The sequence below is a fragment of the Oncorhynchus gorbuscha genome, linkage group LG06 (assembly GCF_021184085.1).
Source record: "Oncorhynchus gorbuscha isolate QuinsamMale2020 ecotype Even-year linkage group LG06, OgorEven_v1.0, whole genome shotgun sequence".
Classification (NCBI taxonomy): Eukaryota; Metazoa; Chordata; class Actinopteri; order Salmoniformes; family Salmonidae; genus Oncorhynchus; species Oncorhynchus gorbuscha.
Genome location: NC_060178.1, coordinates 63140113 through 63159791, shown reverse-complemented (window position 1 = coordinate 63159791; position 19679 = coordinate 63140113). Strand labels below are relative to the sequence as shown.

The 19679-nt window shown below is 41.9% G+C and overlaps 1 pseudogene; it reads right to left on the bottom strand.

The window, feature by feature from the left end:
- Positions 1–3082: 3082 nt before the first annotated feature.
- On the bottom strand, positions 3083–11807 carry LOC124038720 (annotated as a pseudogene).
- Between the last annotated feature and the right edge of the window lie 7872 nt (positions 11808–19679).

Below are 19679 nucleotides of genomic sequence, written 5' to 3'. Positions count from 1 at the left end.
CCCTGATGAATTTTCTATCACAAAAGGGGTCCCCGGGCCCAAAAAGTTTGGGAACCCTTGCTCTACTCAGCTTGCAGATTAAAAAGTCCACTGCTAAATTGTAGTTAGCCTCAAGCGCCCTCGCTAATGATCCAACAAGCTGAATATGAAACTAAACACTTCTTATTCAACCACTGTGTGCATTTAGGAGCGAGTGTGTTATTCTAACAGGAGTGTTTGTGGAGAGGCTCTCAACCCCACACAGGGCAAGGTTGTTTTTAGTTGTTGGATGTGTGAGAGGGGGATGGGTGGGGTGAAGGATAGGATAGGTGCACTGGTTATCTCCAAAATGGCTGGAAAGTAGGTCAGTTGCTACGGCAATTTCAAGGGGAAACTCTCAAAGTAGGCCCTTGAGTTGCTGGTTTGATCCCTCCCACACATTCACACACTCATATATTCTGTCAGGAAAGCAGTGAGATTTGGAGCTGGGAGCTCAACACGTTTTCATTCCAGCGTGATGTTGCGGTTGATGTTCATGCCTGAAGTCTCACAGTTCTTCACACGTTTTCATTCCATTTGGGGCACGTTTGTGCTCTGCTGGGCCGTTCCCCCCTCTGTCAGGTTACCTAGCCATCATTTGATTTAATTAGTATTTGTTTGCTCAGCAGACACCCTTATCTATGAGATGAGTGTCACTGCATGTTGATGAGAGGTCTGTTTGGGTAACATCCCTCCACACACAAACGTACCTGCACACCATAGGAGACTGCTGAGGAAGGCTCATAATAATGGTGGGAATGGAGTAAATGGAATGGTATGAACACATGTGTAAAGCATGTGTTTGATACCATCTCATTAATAATTAATTCCATCAATTAAATTGAGCCAGTCCTCCCCAATGAAGGTGCCACCAGCCACCTGTGCTGCACACACACACATATACACAGGCACATACATACAAACAAATTGTGTACATGAGAGGAATGGCACTCCTTACTGTAATATATTCCAACAACAGAATCCAGTGTTGGAAAGAGTCAAGACAGTTTTATTGGACTGGATGGCAGACTGAACATACGACTGCACGTGTGTATTTTCTGGGTGCGGGTTTTTTTAATAAATAACTGTTAGATATTCTAGTAAAGTCATGGCATAGTAAAGTGAGACCAGCAACCCTTTGTTCCTAATGTGGGGGCACCAACTTCAGTTTGAGGAGGCCTTACCCACTACAGAGTAGTCCTAGTATGTTTAGGACAGGTACAGCTACACAATGATTCTGGTGAGCTTTTTCCATTTGCCAGGAAACATCCTAATCCCTTTATCAGTCTATGATAATCTAGATAAACCACATCCCAACCATATAAAGCAAACACAAATACAATCATGTTTTTGCTAAGCAATGATTTTGAAGATTGGTATTCAAGGAGTCCAACCAAGCCATTATCTCGTCCAACCATTACCTAATTCAAAGTTACCAAAACCTCTCTCTGTCATTCATATGGTAGCATCCTTTTGTATACACATCCAATTATATAACTGCAGACACATGGAAAAATCTGTTCTCTGTCATCTGTCGTGTTTTCCCCTGTTTTAAGTATACCTTGCTAATGCTTGACCTGTGTGTGCTTTGTTAGCTACAAAGCCACCCCCAGAGCCCTGGGAGCACTGATCAAAATGAAACACTGTCATCCACAAATTCCCTCAGGCAAACAGACATAATTACTGGAATTAGCTAGCTATTTTGTCATTAGCCTCTGCATTCAATGAGCCTATTAAAAAGAAATCGAAAAGATAGACAGTGACGGATGTCTAGGGCGGATTTGAAGACACAAGCATCCCCCCCCACGCCTTAGCCCCATATTCAATGCTATGTTTAATACCATAATGTAGTCATTCTTGGGGCTGTGGCTCTGCGGATTGTTCTGATTGGTATTGTGTGAGTGCTGATGGCTCGACTCTGTTTAGTCACCGCATACAAATGCACTTTGTTAGCGTTCTGATGAAAATGGCAGCTTGCCTTTTAATGCTGTATTTTCCCTAGCCGTAATCACAGGGTGGGTATTCAAATAAATGAAGACAAAACAATGAGACCCAATCAGGATTTGCTAAGCTGGTGAAAGGCCAGGGACACGTTAATGAGAGCTGTGAAGACACTAGGCCTCTTGGAAATACACGTATGACACATTAGGCAGACTTTCTGGCTGGCTGCACTTTTTGTCTAAATGGGAAAAGGAGCGACATGATACTAACGTGTAATTTAGTGTAGATTTGTGTTTGCACAAATGCAGCCCCCAGTCTTTCAACATTTAGACTAATAAAGAGACGCAGAACTTTCTTCCTGTAGGCATGAATGTGATTTCAACCTGACTCTGCATATTCTTTCCTATGATAGCCTATACATTTATTAATCTAAGGATTACTTTGTCCTCGAACAGGTCGGGATATATGTCCGTCCTTTTTCTTCCACTCACGTTGCTGCAATGCTTCATTGTGTAGATGTATTTCGCTGCAGCTGCCGTACCCAACTGTAGAAACAACTAAAGATGCTGTAACTTCATTGAAAAGTACAGGATGTCATGTTGTGCTTCACTCAGGTCCGCATGGTTTAAGGGTCTGAAGCACCATCTCACGCACCATCCTGTTTCCACAGAACAAAAAGTTGCAACAGAGAGATATGGTGAGCCAGTGGAACATGAATGGACGAATGTTTATCACAGATGACGGTCCTATACTGCCCTCTAGGGTTTTACAGAGCATACATCTTTCAGAGAGCTGCTTTTTTTCTCAAAATTATAACTTGTATATATTAGGATGCTACAGTCCATGTTAGCTGGTGCACAATAAATACATTACAAACAGCGTGTTATTTAATGTGTTCCTCCCATCATGGGTTTACGCTCCAAACAAAGTTAACACAAACGTTGGTAAAGTGGCGCAAAGGCAGTAAATCCTATCGCAGTACTAGTTTTGTTAGGCCTGAGTCTGAAGCCTCAGGAGCCCATGTTTGGCACTAGGGGCATACGGCTAGCATTAACAGAACGCCCTCATTTGTCCCGAGGCGCAGACTGCTGCCACACAAGTGCGACTGGCAGGGCAGACGGATTTACGATTTCCCATTCTTCCCTCGCAGCAGCTCAATCTTGTGGGCACCAAACTTGGGAAGCATGAGGTTGATGTGGTTGACCCAGATGAACTTCACCTAAGTCACCTCGCCAAAGTAATTCTCAGCATGGATGAAGAGCTCGTAGGGTTTTACCAGGACTCAGGAGGCCACTTTAGGAAAGAACAGAAAAGGTTCATTCCTTGAGTCAGTTTAGTTTAGGGCAGGATCAGTCAGTCGTCCTGTCAATTGATCGGTGATTCAAGTTCAGCCTTCAAAGGTTCAAATGATTTTATGGACTATGATGTGACAATTACAAGTAGAACAATGTAACATTTTTAAACGTGTGTGACATTACACGATCTCAACTCATCTATAAACTACTTCATATCAGAAGTGTGCCTGATACTGGCATGTGTGTTGCCATGCTCTCCATACAGCGCTATGTTCATTATCCCCGGCAGGGATCTGCTGCCATCCATGGATACATTTGCTTTGTAGCGATACCGTGGAATTTGAATACATGGGGAAAAAACAAAAACTTAGTACAGTATATAGTAAATCATTGTTCCTGCATTACTTGAGCCACTGGAACATGTGCTAAATAGTGTAAATAACCATGCCTATTTAATAGAGGTGTGAGAAGGTATTTTCACAGAGTAAAGCGGAGGGTTATCTGATGCCCAAGTAAAGCCAGGGAAAGGCCACTTACTTGGCAAAAGGCACAGCATCTCCAGTGTTCAGGTCAAACTTAATCTTGGATTGGCCACTGGGAACGGGGAATTTGTCAGCATAGTGACCCATAGTGGGCCATGCATATTGTCTGCACATGGTAAACACAAACCAGTAAAATAAATACAAATTACAGAATCAGGTGAAAACACTGATGTTAGACAGTGGATTTGATAGGGCCGAGGGACCCGAATATAGAATATGACCATATATGTATGGCAAGGTATAGAAACAATAATGTGTAGCTTTTTGTACTGGGAGACATTCAATTGAGGTATTTTAGTTTGAAAGTAAAGATTAAAGCTTAGTACGTATTCATCCACAATTGCCATTTTTTGGCCATTCACGAAAATGCAAAAGGACAGGCTATAAAATAATTGGTTAGCTCATTTTGCACGTTTGATATTATGAGTCAGTCCGCTACAGTTAATATTCTGCTCAAGGTGAAATGTTAAGGGATCTTGCAATTTATGACCCAACGCTTTCCTCCTCTTTTACGCCAAAGCAATCTGTGAGTACTCATCGTTTCTCAGCCATGGCTTTGAGTACCCGAAATAGGGGGAACACATGCATAGCTCCTCCCAACTTTTAATGCGTCTTAGATCGCCACCCTATAAATATGTTGTTCAGGATGACACCTGTTTATAGTTGTGGGAACAGCAGAGTTTGGCTGTCAACAGGGCAACGGAATAACACCCAAGGGCTTTTACAATGTGAACAACGAGGCGTCGGTTGGCATCTATTGGCACATACTCATACAGTGCCTTCAGAAAGTATTCAGACTCCTTGACTTTTTCCACATTGTTACTTTACAGCCTTATTCGAAAATGGATGAAAAATTATCCTCCCCCCATCAATCTGCACACAATACCCCATAATGACAAAGCAGTAACAGGTTTAGAAATGTTTGCACATTTATTAAACCAAAAACAGAAATATCACATTTACAGGTATTAAGACCCTTTACTCAGTACTTTGTCGAAGCACCTTTGGCAGCGATTACAGCCTCAAGTCTTTTTGGGTATGATGCTTCAAGCTTGGCACACCTGTATTTGGAGAGTTTCTCCCATTCTTCTCTGCAGATCCCTGCAAGCTCTGTCAGTTTTGATAGGGAGCGTCGCTGCACAACTATTTTCAGGTCTCTCCAGGGATGTTAGATCAGGTTCAAGTCCAAGCTCTGGCAGGGCCACTCAAGGAAATTCAGAGACTTTTCCCGAAGCCACTCCTGAGTTGCCTAGGCTGTGTGCTTAGGGTCATTGTCCTGTTGGAAGGTGAACTTTCACCCCAGTGTGAGGTCCTGAGCGCTCTGGAGCAGGTTTTCATCAAGGATCTCTGTACATCTTTCCCTCAATCCGGACTGGTCTCCCAGTCCCTGCCTCTGAAAAACATCCCCACAACATGATGCTGCCACCACGTTTCATTGTAAGGATGGTGCCAGGTTTCCTCCAGAAGTGACGCTTGACATTCAGGGCAAAGAGTTCAATCTTGATTTCATCAGACCATAGAATCTTGTTTCTCATAGTCTGAGAGCCCATGAGGTCTGTCATGTACCTTTTACTGAGGAGTTACTTCCATCTGGCCACTCTACCATAAAAGCCTGATTGGTGAAGTGCTGCAGAGATGGTTGTCCTTCTGGATGGTTCTCCAATCTCCACAGAGGAACTCTGGAGCTCTGTCAGAGTGACAAACAGGTTCTTGGTCACCTCCCTGACCAAGGTCCTTCTCCCCTGATTGCTCAGTTTGGCCAGGCGGCCAGCTCTAGGAAGAGTCTTGGTGGTTCCAAACTTCTTCCATTTAAGAATGATGGAGGCCACTGTGTTCTTGGGGACCTTCAATGCAGAAGATCTGTGCCTGGACACAATCCTGTCTCGGAGCTCTACGGACAATTCCTTCGACCTCAAGGCTTGGTTTTTGCTCTGACATGCACTGTCAACTGTGGGACCTTATATAGACAGGTTTGTGCCATTCCAAATAATGTCCAATGAATTGAATTTACCAAAGTAGGACTCCAATCAAGTTGTAGAAACATGTCAAGGATGATAGATGGAAACAGGATGCACCGGAGCTCAATTTCGAGTCACATAACTAAGGGTCTAAATACTTATGTAAATAAGGTATTTATGTTTTTTTTTTTTTTTTATACATTTGTAAAAATGTCTAAAATCCTGTTTTTGCAAGGTCTTAATGGGGTATTGCGTAGCTTAATGAAAACATTTTTTAAAGTCCATTATAAAATGAGGCAGTAACGTAACAAAATGTGGAAAAAGTCAAGAGATCTGAATACTTTCCGAATGAACACTCCCGGGGATGTTCGATTGGGATGCGATCCAAAGCAGGGATAAACTGCCATTAACATGGACAGCTGCATTCCCTCCCATAGAAATCATGGGGGACGCCCGTCTGCTACAGTCTTCGCTGAACCCAATCCCGGCAAATCAACTTCTAAAACCATAGAAACAGTTCACAGCCATATCAATGTCATGTACAACAGGTGCGTGCATGCCCCCCCCCCCCCCCCCCCCCCAAGAACAGTCTTTGCAGCCAGCGATGTGCCTCCCCATCCCATGTGATAGCCTAGAGTAGTTTGTTAATGGAGGACAGCCACCCAGCCTTGCCCCCCTAACAACTCAGTGCAACCCCAGTAAGTTGGGTAAGACTTTCAAACCCAAATAAAGAAAACAGTTACGGAGTCAAAACCTGTATCCCGTAAAGCCTTCAGGGTTTACGAGTCTGTCATTGTAGTACTTGTAGGATCAGAGATGTTTGCAGGCAACAACATTGCGTGTGTCTGGCACAATAACAAAAGGGAGCAAAGCAGAGAGAGGGATGGGTGAATGTCATGGGCTATGTTGTAGTCTCCCAGCATAGGGCAAGCACCAGGCGCTTCAAGATCAAAAGCTGTGGCTCCATCTTCCACTCTTCTCTACAATCGAAAGTGGCAGATTCAGCTGTGCTGGCCCCCAAGGCAGCAGCGCATATCTGAAGGAGCCTGCCACCATTTTAGAAAATATTTGTCCAGACCGATCCAATTGAAAAAGACTGGTGGTCTTTATGGTTTTACCATTGGTACCATTCCAATATTCCAGGGGATACATTTTAAGATGGCCAGGCAAGAAAATGTGTGAGTCATTGTGACATGGAGTGCCTATGATGCTAGTTCTGACCTTGGTGGGTAGTCTTACACTACATAGGAAGTTACATTACGTCAACTTGTAACGGCTGGTTAATAGATTGGCGTCTCTATTCACTGACGGGCTTTGGCCATTCATACATCGATCAAGTGACACCATGCATTACTATGTAAGGACTCAATAGCGCATTCAAGCCAAATGAAGTCTGAAGATAGTGTCTCATGGAGGCATAACATGTGCAGTTTGAGCTAATCCATGAAGTGATGTTGCTGGGCTAACTCAGTGATGCCACCTCTCATTGATTAGCTCAAGTTGAAGGCCAACTGGGATACTGCAGGTTGCCATTAGCAACTCAGTTATTCTGTGTGCAATCTGAAGTTATCAGTTCAATGACATTAATCTGGTTTATTAGAAGCAAATATTTGTATCATTTTATTTCGTTTTTTTAAGAAGATTGTCATTTTTCCATTTGCTGTAAAGGTGCGGGATCCTGTTTTCCGCTAACAATGCCTGCGGTACTGCAGTTGGCATTCAACTTCTGTAGCTTCAATGAGGGGGCAGTCTTTCTCCCCTGGCTCTATTCAATCCGTATCACAGAAGTTCAGCATTAGTGTTGTTGAAATTTAAAGGCAATGTTCCGGCGTTAACGGAGACTGCATTCACGTCGCCGCATGTCAGTTACATTTACAGTGGAGAGTGGTAGAGACAATGTTCTTGTCACATCCAGGCATGTGCTCTCCTCCATTAGGGTAGAAGTCAATATGGCCAACAGCCTGAGATATGCCCTTGTCTGAAATAAAAAGGATGATTTAGTCTTATGCTGTATTCCGCTCGTATGAACAGAAATATTTTGTATAAAATCAATTACATTGTCGCATCAAGACTGTATAAAGCCTTATGCTCTTGCTTTCCAGTGAGCTGGGTTCTTGAACACAAGTCATAGCTACAAATGTAAGCCAGGGTATTCATCACACTCAAACAGTGCACTTTATTTTGATATTTAAAAACAGCCATTGTGTCCCATACCAACATAAGGGATGAAGAGCAGCGTGTCGGGGTGAATGACCTCTACAAATGTGGCATCGGAGGGGTCCAGGCGCACCGTGGCAATGATGCCCTGGAAGCAGGGCTGTGCTGGGTCCAGCCCTGAGAGAGGAGGACACACAAACATACAACCTCTAACTCAGAATATCAGTCAATCACTTTACATCTATACGTTTTCAACAAGGGTTATATGGCTCAGAATAGGAGTTGGGGCTTGGGACCTGGGTTTCAACCTATTACGTAGCTCCATGACGACGTATACATGTGCTTAGCTAAGATCTGACCAGTGACGCGTCCTAGCCTGCTGATCCTGCGGCCCACCTCCCCAGCAGCGTGTGCTCCCAGACTGTCCGATAACGTGGACCATGCTAGCCTTCTGCCAGTAGACATCCTGTGACAGAAAGTGTTAGGATGAGCGTTGGAGTGATAATGCTGTCTTTCAACCGAGAACGCTCTGTTTGCTGTGTGTGACAATTCCCCTTTATTCTGCAGTTGTGTGTCCATGCTGCCGCAACAGAAAACGATATGTTTTTAGGCTTAAACATTCTTGAGCTGTGAAACAACATATGGCATGTGCACGTGTAGATAGTCAGGGTCAATTCCAATATAATTTTACATTTAATTCACTTATTAAGTGGAGAATTTGTTGAATTCAATTAGAACTACAACAATCTGAAAGTTATAGAAGAATTAGACTACATTAGAATGGTGGAAAATGTCACTTCGGAATTTAAATTCAGTATTTTTCAATTTCCCAGCTAAACTAATGCAAAGAAATATAAAGGAAATAATGCAATTATAGAAAGTTTGCTGCAGGATTTGAACGCTTAAAGTGGATTGACGCAGCCTTGTGTCAATCTAATTTTAATAATTACTTCCCCATCAAATTCCATCAGTTTAAGCTAGATATGTCCATTTTTGTATGGGCTGTTCTCATTCCACCGCATCCGCCCATGTCAGCCTTCCACAGCTGCGATGGAAAGTGGGAGAGCTACAGAACTGTTTGTCAGACCAGGAGACATCCCAAAAATTGGTCTCATGAAAACGTCTGTGGCATCCTGAAAGGTTTGACCTAAAAACTAATATGGCAACTATGGAAACATGACTCACGATGGTGTTCTCAGTTTTGTCACGGTACTCGTCTGAAGTTAACCCAGTACCAAAAACTTAATAGAAGTGATTTCGTGCCCCCCACCCTTAAAGGGGTCAAATACATGTCAATTTTTTTTTAATAATTCCTGAGCCTTCTTATTTCTCCTAGATACAGTGCCTTGCGAAAGTATTCGGCCCCCTTGAACTTTGCGACCTTTTGCCACATTTCAGGCTTCAAATATAAAGATATAAAACTGTATGTTTTTGTGAAGAATCAACAACAAGTGGGACACAATCATGAAGTGGAACGACATTTATTGGATATTTCAAAAAATTTTAACAAATCAAAAACTGAAAAATTGGGCGTGCAAAATTATTCAGCCCCTTTACTTTCAGTGCAGCAAACTCTCTCCAGAAGTTCAGTGAGGATCTCTGAATGATCCAATGTTGACCTAAATGACTAATGATGATAAATACAATCCACCTGTGTGTAATCAAGGTTCCGTATAAATGCACCTGCACTGTGATAGTCTCAGAGGTCCGTTAAAAGCGCAGAGAGCATCATGAAGAACAACAAACACACCAGGCAAGTCCAAGATACTGTTGTGAAGAAGTTTAAAGCTGGATTTGGATACAAACATATTTCCCAAGCTTTAAACATCCCATGGAGCACTGTGCAAGCGATAATATTGAAATGCAAGGAGTATCAGACCACTGCAAATCTACCAAGGCCTGGCCGTCCCTCTAAACTTTCAGCTCATACAAGGAAAAGACTGATCAGAGATGCAGCCAAGAGGCCCATGATCACTCTGGATGAACTGCAGAGATCTACAGCTGAGGTGGGAGACTCTGTCCATAGGACAACAATCAGTCGTATATTGCACAAATCTGGCCTTTATGGAAGAGTGGCAAGAAGAAAGCCATTTCTTAAAGATATCTATAAAAAGTGTCGTTTAAAGTTTGCCACAAGCCACCTGGGAGACACACCAAACATGTGGAAGAAGGTGCTCTGGTCAGATGAAACCAAAATTTAACTTTTTGGCAACAATGCAAAACGTTATGTTTGGCGTAAAAGCAACACCCTGAACACATGTCAAACATGGTGGTGGCAGCATCATGGTTTGGGCCTGCTTTTCTTTAGCAGGGACAGGGAAGATGGTTAAAATTGATGGGAAGATGGATGGAGCCAAATACAGGACCATTCTGGAAGAAAACCTGATGGAGTCTGCAAAAGACCTGAGACTGGGACGGATTTTGCACGCCCAATTTTTCAGTTTTTGATTTGTTAAAAAAGTTTGAAATATCCAATAAATGTCGTTCCACTTCATGATTGTGTACCACTTGTTGTTGATTCTTCGCAAAAAATACAGTTTTATATCTTTATATTTGAAGCCTGAAATGTGGCAAAAGGTCGCAAAGTTCAAGGGGGCCGAATACTTTCGCAAGGCACTGTATAGGACAGAGACTTCAAAACCTTATGACTTCCTTTGATTGTCTTTTGCCATTTGGGAACGTGTTACTCAATGCCTTTCAATGGGCTATAGCAGCAAAGGTCAAATTCTATATTTTATCAAATTGTAAATATATATCTACACAAGTGAATTTAAACAGCTAAAATAGCCACAGTATATCTTAAAACAATTCCATACGATAGCTTAGTGGAATTTGAATTGAATAAAATGTACAGGGAAAGGGAATTGAATTAGAATTTGTCGAATTAACACCAACCCTGTGTATACAGTACCTATGGTCCAGACAGTACTTTCCAAGAAGACGTCAATCATGTGGGCCACCTAGGCACCAACGACTCAGATATTATTGGCTGCCTGTGTGCAGAGGGTCAGCCCCCCCCCCCTTCTTTCAGTCCACACAGATGCAGTTGACCTCTTCCTCTGTCAGTATGGTCTGAGAACACAAACATGGCATCAACCCCACAATGGGAATGGCTGTTCCCGGTGTTAACTATCGTTTACTTCCTTGGTGTTATCCAGAGAACCACCCTCTCACCCAAAAATAAAATATCAAGCATAGTACACAAGTCACGGTGGGAGGGACTCAACGTGTAGTCCCACTCAGACTAGAACTGAACACTGCCTACTTTGCACATGTCAATAAGCCAGTTCTCGTCACCCTTGTCAAAAAAATGTTTAATTCACTAACACTTAAAGACTTAACAAAACAGTAGAAGTTGTTGTTTGTTTCCATCAGTCTGTAACGGCTCTCTTCTATCTCCTCCTCTGACGAAGAGGTAGAACAAGGATCGGACCAAAATGCAACGTGATGATGATTCATGATAATTTTAATGAAGGAAAAACTATACAAACAGAAACTACAAAAGTAATGAAATGAAATAATGAAAACCGAAACAGCCCTATCTGGTGCAAACACAAAGACAGGAACAATCACCCACGAAACACTCACAGAATATGGCTGCCTAAATATGGCTCCCAATCAGAGACAACGATAATCACCTGACTCTGATTGAGAACCGCCTCAGGCAGCCATAGACTAATTAGTCACCCCACAAAACCCCAAGACAAAAAAACACACCACAATAACCCATGTCACACCCTGGCCTGACCAAATAAATAAAGAAAACACAAAATACTAAGACCAAGGCGTGACACAGTCTCACAAAATCCCACAGTAAAAAAGCTGAAATTCACTACTTTTCATCCATCTGCTTGCGCTGCATTCATATTTAGTCTCACATTGAGGTGTTTTACCATTGTCTTCTCAGGGCAACCAGGGCCGCAAACAGAAAACAAAACAATGACAAACAACTGCATTCATGTTTTCTTGACAAATGTATATAAAAAACCTGATACAAATATATTTATATGAATCCTGTTAGTACAGAAAGTCTTGGCTCAGTGGGAAATTATCCAACTAGTCAGTGACAACTGTGGGGAGTTTGAAGTTTGTGACAGCAACTATGTGAGCTTATTACAGTATAATAGACACTATGTCCTGGGATTTCCTAAGATCCTCTATGTTCAGGGGCGGCAGGTAACCTATTGGTTAGAGCATTGGGCCAGTAACCAGAAGGTTGCTAGATTGAATCCCTGAGCTTACAAGGTAAAAATCGGTCGTTTTGCCCCTGAACAAGGCAGTTAACCCACTGTTCCTAGGCCGTCATTGTAAATAAGAATGTGTTCTTAACTGACTTGCCTCGTTAAATAAAGGTAAAATAAAATAATAAATATGTACAAGAGCCGCTTACCTTCCAATGACTCTGGTATCAGCGGCTGCAGAAGAAATATAGGAATCCAACACAACAGCCCAGCAGTCAAAAGGGGTTAACAGCGCTTCGATCACAACGACAGCTTCATTGGATGTTGGTACACCAGAATTACATTCATTTCCAATGAAACGCTGCATTTGCCCTCGTTGATATCAGTTGTGTCAATTAAGCCTCCTTCATACCTGGTGCTAATATTGTTCCTGTGTCCTGATCTTAACCACATTCTGATCGTGCCCATGTTGTTTGCGGTTTTTACCTCTTGTTCTTTTGACCAATCAGATCAGATCTTTTGCCAATAAATGGTCTGGTTGTGTAAACGCAGCCCTTGCAGCCGTTGCATCTACACATGGTAGTAAAATGTGTCTCTTATGCGTCCACTATGTCCACATTGTGACCAATATATTCTGGTCCCTCCCTGTATGCACATTTTTGACTGATATACTTTCAAAATAATATGAATTTATTTATTTAAAGATGCATGTTTATGCCAAGTCAATGGCGTCACATGTCAATGATTTTATAGGGTGGGATAATAATGATTTAAATGGTTTCACTGTCCAGATCCGTCTACACTTGTAAGATACAGTATATAGCCCCATTTATACCAATGCTAACATGGCTGTGTTTAACACAGACAGCCTAATTCTGACCTTATTGGTATTATGACCAATCAGATCTTTTCCTCAGATCTGTCCTCCGCCCTTTGTCCTCAGATCTTTTCACACTTTCTGATTTCGCCCATATTTTTAGACAGGTGTAGATGATTAAAAGACACATTGCGATCTGATTGTGATCAGATCTTCCAGACCACCTCCTGAGGAAGTCAGGGACTCGTTGTATCCGGACATCAATCAAGTGTAAACAAATCTGGATGGTCAAACCATTTAAATCATCATTATACTGGGCTCTAAAATCATTGGCATCAGTAATTGTCTTAAAATAAATGAATATAATCTTGAAAGAATATCTCTCAAATAATTTGCTGATCTGGTCACAATGCAGAAACAGTGGACGGATAAGAGACACATTTTAATACAATGTGAAGACACGAGTCAAAAGAAACTTTCATTAGATAGTGATTGGATCATATTAATCAGATCACAAAATACACATTTTAACGTAAGGTGTAAATAAGGCATCTGACTACCTCCAGAGGTGGTCGGGAAGATCTGATAACAATCAGACGACAAGGCGACTTTCAATCATCTACACCTGTCCAAAATCTGGGCACAATCAAAATGTGGACAAGATCATAACAAAATATGCATGTTACAACCAGGTATAAACAGGCTTTAGAAAGCAAGAAACAACTAATTGCTGTAGTGTAGCAGTTGAGATTGTGGAAAAGTATGCTAGAACTGTTCAAGGTTTGTAAGTGACTGAGTGAAGAAGAAAACACAACTTGCTCAATAAATCACTTTTGAATTATATGTTGAATGAATATGATAAAACTGTAATGTTTACTCCTTCCCAGTCATCTATTTCATGTGTATGTTACAGGTATACTATTGTGTCTTCTAGAAATGGGTTAGACCTGGTTCATTCTGACAATAATATGTTTTTGTCAGTAATGTATAGCGTTTATAAGACATACTGTTTGTTATCACCAAACTGATATCACAGCCAGCTCAGACATATCCACTGTGCACGTACAGTGTGTGTGCACCATATACCATGTTGTACTGTACTGGTGATGGCACTGCTGTTCCTAATGTGTGTAGGTGCGTATTCATGGGAAGTGGATAGCAGCCTGAAGACCCTAACCGCAAACCTAACCGCAAATTCTCAATTACCCCTAACCTTTAACTGTCAGATCACCCAGCTGAATATCCACTTCCTATTTTGTGTTGTTGCGTGCTGTTGCACCGATACTGAACAAGAGAGACAGTAAATTGGCTTGAAGGTTTCTTCTTCTTCTTCTTTTTGTTACATGTAGATCCATTTTTGTATCATACCAATATACTATGCTTCAAAAGTAAATTATCCACTTGTACGTTAAAACTTTCAATAAGTAAAAGCTATCAGTACAATTTCAATGACACGTTTTTCTCATTTAATTTTCTGTCAACTACTGTACATTTCCAAGAGATGGCACTGGAGAGTAAGCAGTGGCAAGTTTCTCTTTAGCCTCGATAACTATCCCTTTTATACTGAACAAAAATATAAACGCGACATGCAACAATTTCACATGGCTTACACTTCAAATAAGGAATCAGTCAATTTAAATAATTTCATTAGGCCCTAATCTATGGATTTCACATGACTGGGCAGGTGTGTAGTAATGGGGAGCCAGACCCAACCAATCAGAATATTTTTTTACCCACAAAAGGGCTTTATTACAGACAGAAATACTCCTCTGCACCCCCCTCCCCTGATCCCACAGGTAAAGTAGCTGGATGTGGAGGTCCTGGGCTGTCGTGGTTACATGTGGCCTGCGTTTGTGAGGCCAATTCGATGTACTGCCAAATGCTATAAAATGACGTTGGAGGCGGCCTATGGTAGAGAATGAACATTGAAATCTCTGGCAACAGCTCTGGTGGACATTCCTGCAGTCAGCATGCCAATTGCACACAAAACTTGAGACATCTGACATCTGTCTTTGCATTGTGTTTTGTGACAAAACTGCACATTCTAGGGGCCTTTTATTGTCCTCAGCAAAAGGTGCACCTTTGAAAATGATCATGCTGTTTAATCAGCTTCTTGAAATGCCACACCAGTCAGGTGGATGGATTATCTTGGCAAAGACTAACAGGGATGTAAACAAATTTGTGCACAAAATGTTTGAGAAGTAAGCTTTTTGTGTGTAAGGAACATTTCTGGGATCTTTTATTTCAGCTCATTGAACATGGGACCAGTACTTTACATGTCGCATTTATAATTTTGTTAAGTGAGCACACTGTGTATACCAAACATTAGGAACACATTCCGAATATTGAGTTGCACACCCTCCCCCCTGTCTAAGGCACTGCATCTCAGTGCAAGAGGCGTCATTACAATCCCTGGTTCAAATCCAGGCTGTATCACATCCGGGCCGTGATTTGGAGTTCCATAGGGCGGTGCACAATTGGCCCAGCGTCGTCTGAGTTTGGCCAGGGTAGGCTGTCATTGTAAATAAGAATTTGTTCTTAACTGACTTGCCTAGTTAAATAAAATGCACATTTAAAAAAGTTAGCTGGATGCCCTTTGGGTGGTGGACCATTCTTGATACACACAGGAAACTTTTGAGCATGAAAAACCCAGCAGCGAAGCAGTTCTTGACACAAACCGGTGCGCCTGGCATCGACTACCGTATCCTGTTCAAAGGCACTTCAATCATTTGTCTTGCCCATTCACCCTCTGAATGGCACACATACACAATCCATGTCTCAATTGTCTCCAGGCTTAAAAATCGTTCTTTAACCTGTCTCCATCCCCTTCATCTACCCTGATTGACATCAATAAGGGATCATAGCTTTCACCTGGTCAGTCTATGACATAGAAAGAGCAGGTGGTCTGAATGTTTTGTATGCTCAATGTATATCCTAGGAGATCCACCGATTGTATGTAATCAGGGGTTCGTATGTTTTATATGAAGTGCAGACAATGTATATTAGCAAGCTTCTTCAATAACTACCAAATTGAGACTAACAAAACATGAATGACACAGTGCGTATGTCCAAGGAAAATCAAATACTGAAATACAATATACAAATTCAGAATAATTGTTTGGTAATTTACCTATTTATGATATTCCTACCTTGCAATTCTATCATCATCAAAAGGAATATAGCAGACACCTGACCTATCCAAAGCTCTAGAAAAAAAATGAAATATTCTGCACAGAAATAGTATAGAAATAAAAGAAAACTCGACAACATAATACATGTGAAACAGGGAGGGAGGGCTAATCTTTGCCAGATGATCCTGTCAAAGCATTTAGATGAGATGATCATTGTGGAGTTTCCACCCAAGAGGATAATCCCATGAGAAAACAGTCCTAAGGTGCTCTCTCTCCCCTGGGGCTCCTGGATAAATCATGTGGAATAGGAGGTGTCTGGGATTGGTTTAGTGAAGCACCCCGTGGGTCAAATACAGAATGTGTGTTTATCATTTTGATTATTTCAAGACCAATGTGTGTTTGTGGCTGGGTAGTCTTAGTTTACTTGCTGCATTTGTTTATTTGCTCGATTTGTCTTTGCTTTGGCTATTAGGTTTCCACAAACAAGTGGAGACAAAACCCAAATTAAAACACAATGATTAAGAATACAACAGGAACAAATCAGCCCCAGCTCTAAACATGTTTTTATAAAATTGCATGCACTCTGACTCGTCAATGTCATTGAATTGTCTTATTCATTTCCACATTTCTACAGTATAACAGCTCACCGCAAACCTGTCAAAACTAGCCCTACAACACATGTAGGTGACACTGGGGAAAGGAACCAAGGAATATTGTTCGATTCGAGAGATAAACCTTTGATGCACCATTGCACCCTGACATGTGTGTGAGGGGGGCAAAGCAAGGCGGCAGAAGGGAAATAACGTGCAAGATGGAGCAGGCTGCAGGGCGGGGGAAAGAGGACAGAAAAGCCGGCAGGTTCGTCTGCGGGGCTTACCATCGGAATGTTAATCCTGCTAATGTATTACAGTTGGAGAGGAGAACCACAGTCTGGAGGAGGAAGAGGAAGAGGAAGGAGGAAGGAGGGAGGAGGAGGAGGAGGGAGGCAGACACAGCAAGGCTCTGATTACTGGAGAATTATACACAGGACCGGGCTGAAGCATCCAGGGGCCGCACCAAACGAACACAGCATGTGGTTTCTGTTGTTTTGTGTGTGTGACTGAGAAAGCAGTTGGTTTAACTGGGGGTATAGTTAGACTAAATCCTTAAAAATTGTGTTGAGCGGTACAGTAGGATAAAGTAGCACCCCAAAACCACCCCTTCAAGGCCTCAAGTATATCCCAAATTTGGCTCGCTGTTTCTGTGGCTTGCTAGTATGTTTGTTCCACAGATTCCCTGCTCCCCCAGGGTACAGCTTGTCAGACATAACATAATATTGTCCCTATTGTGAGTATTCAGATAGAGCCGAGTCTCTCCCATTGAAAAGGAAGGGTTTCATTGGATTAAACACAAACAAGGCATGCTCTACGTCCTGTATACAGTGTCATCCTTCCTGAGGTTGGAAGTTGCAGCAGACAAAATGTGCAGTCTCCTCATGTAGTTGTATAATCAATGTCTTGTGATGATTAGTGAAATGACAAACTATAGCAATTTAAACATTTAAGGGCACAAATTTGGGCAGAACACCATCCCTAGGCATATTATAAAAGATACACTTAACAAAAATATAAACACAACAAAGTGTTGGTCCCATGTTTCATGAGCTGAAATAACAATCCCAGAAATGTTCCATAAGCACAAAAAGCTTTTTTTCTCTGAAATTGTGCGCACACATTTGTTTACATCCCTGTTAGTGAGCATTTCTCCTTTGCCAAGATAATCCATCCACCTGATAAGTGTGGCATATCAAGAAGCTGAACAGCATGCTCATTACATAGGTGCACCTTGTAAAAAAAGGACAGTTAAAGGCCAATCTTAATATGCAGTTTTGTCACACACCACTACGCCACAGATGTCTCAAGTTTTGAGGGAGTGTGCAGTTGGCATTCTAACTTCAGGAATGTCCACCAGAGCTGTTGCCAGAGAATTTAATGTTAATTTCTCTACCATAAGCCTCTAATGTTGTTTTAGAGAATTTTGAATTACCAACCGGCCTCACAACCCGCAAATCATGTTTAACCATTTCAGCCCAGGACCTCCACATCTGACTTCTTCACCTGCAGGATTGTCTGAGACTAGCCTCCCGGACACCTGATAAAATTGTGGGTTTCCACAACCGAAGAATTTCTGCACAAACTGTCATAAATTGTGTCAGGGAAGCTCATCTGCGTGCTCTTCGTCCTCACCAGGGTCTTGACCTGACTGCAGTTCGGCGTCATTACCGACTTCAGTGGGCAAATGCTCACCTTCAATGGCCACTGGCACGTTGGAGCAGCGTGCTCTTCACAGTTGAATCCCGGGTTCAACTGTACTGGACAGATGCCAGACAGCATGTATGGCATCATGTGGGCAAGCGGGTGGCTGATGTCAACATTGTGGCAGTGGAGTTGTGGTATGGGCAGGCATAAGCTACGGACAATTAAGACAATTGCATTTTAACTATGGCTAATTTGAATGCACAGAGATACCGTGACTAGATCCTGAGGCCTATTGTTGTACCACTCATCCGCCGTCATCACCTCATGTTTCAACATGATAACGCACTGCCCCATGTCACACGGATCTGTACACAATTGCTGGAAGCTGAGAATTTCCCAGATCTTTCATGGCCTGCATACTCACCAGACACGTCACCCATTGAGGGTGTTTGGGATGCTCTGGATCGACGTGGACGACAGCGTGTTGCAGTTCACGGCAATATCCAGAAACTTCGTACAGCCATTGAAGAGGAGCGGGACAACATTCCACAGGCCACAATCAACAGCCTGATCAATAATATGCCATTAATCAACTCTATGCGAAGGAGATGTGTCACGCTGCATGAGGCAAATGGTCAGACTGGTTATCTGATCCACGCAACTCCCTTTTTTTTAAAGGTATCTATGACCAACAGATGCATATCTGTATTCCCAGTCATGTGATACCGATTTCCTTCTATGAACTGTAACTCAGTCAAATCTTTGAAATTGTTGCATGTTGCTTTTATATTTTTCTTCAGTGTACATATACATCTTAATTCAAAACCTATTTCCAAAATAAACTCTTCACAATTGACTAACCTAAAACTTATTCAGTGTTGTACAGGTTGAGCAAACAGCTCATAAAGGAGAATCATTAAAACACCACCGGGAGCTTTTCCTCCCATCTTCATCAGTTTGTATTGTTAATAAGTTTGAAAAGCCATCTCAGCAGACTTTCATTTCCCTAATCCTCTTTGGGAACATACTGTAAAAAGAGCTGAGATTCCTACCTCCTTCTGTTTGTGGTTTTAACACGAATTACTAGGATGGCACTTTCTGCTCAAGTCCAAATTACATTTATGATATGCTCCTTCTTAATTTAGTCACTCTGCCCCATGCCGTTGATTCACCATATCAAAGACAAAGGTGGAATAATGATATGTAATTCAACCATAGTTCCCAATGATGTATGCAATTAACAAATTAGTTAACACAGGGCAACCTGAATGGATCCTTATATTACATTCTACTAGTCAAAGTATATGAGATGTAATAGCTGGCTTTTTAATTATTTCTCATTATTGTACTCTAATTACAGAAATTATGTGTGAGTTATGTTTAAAAAAAACACGCCTCTCTA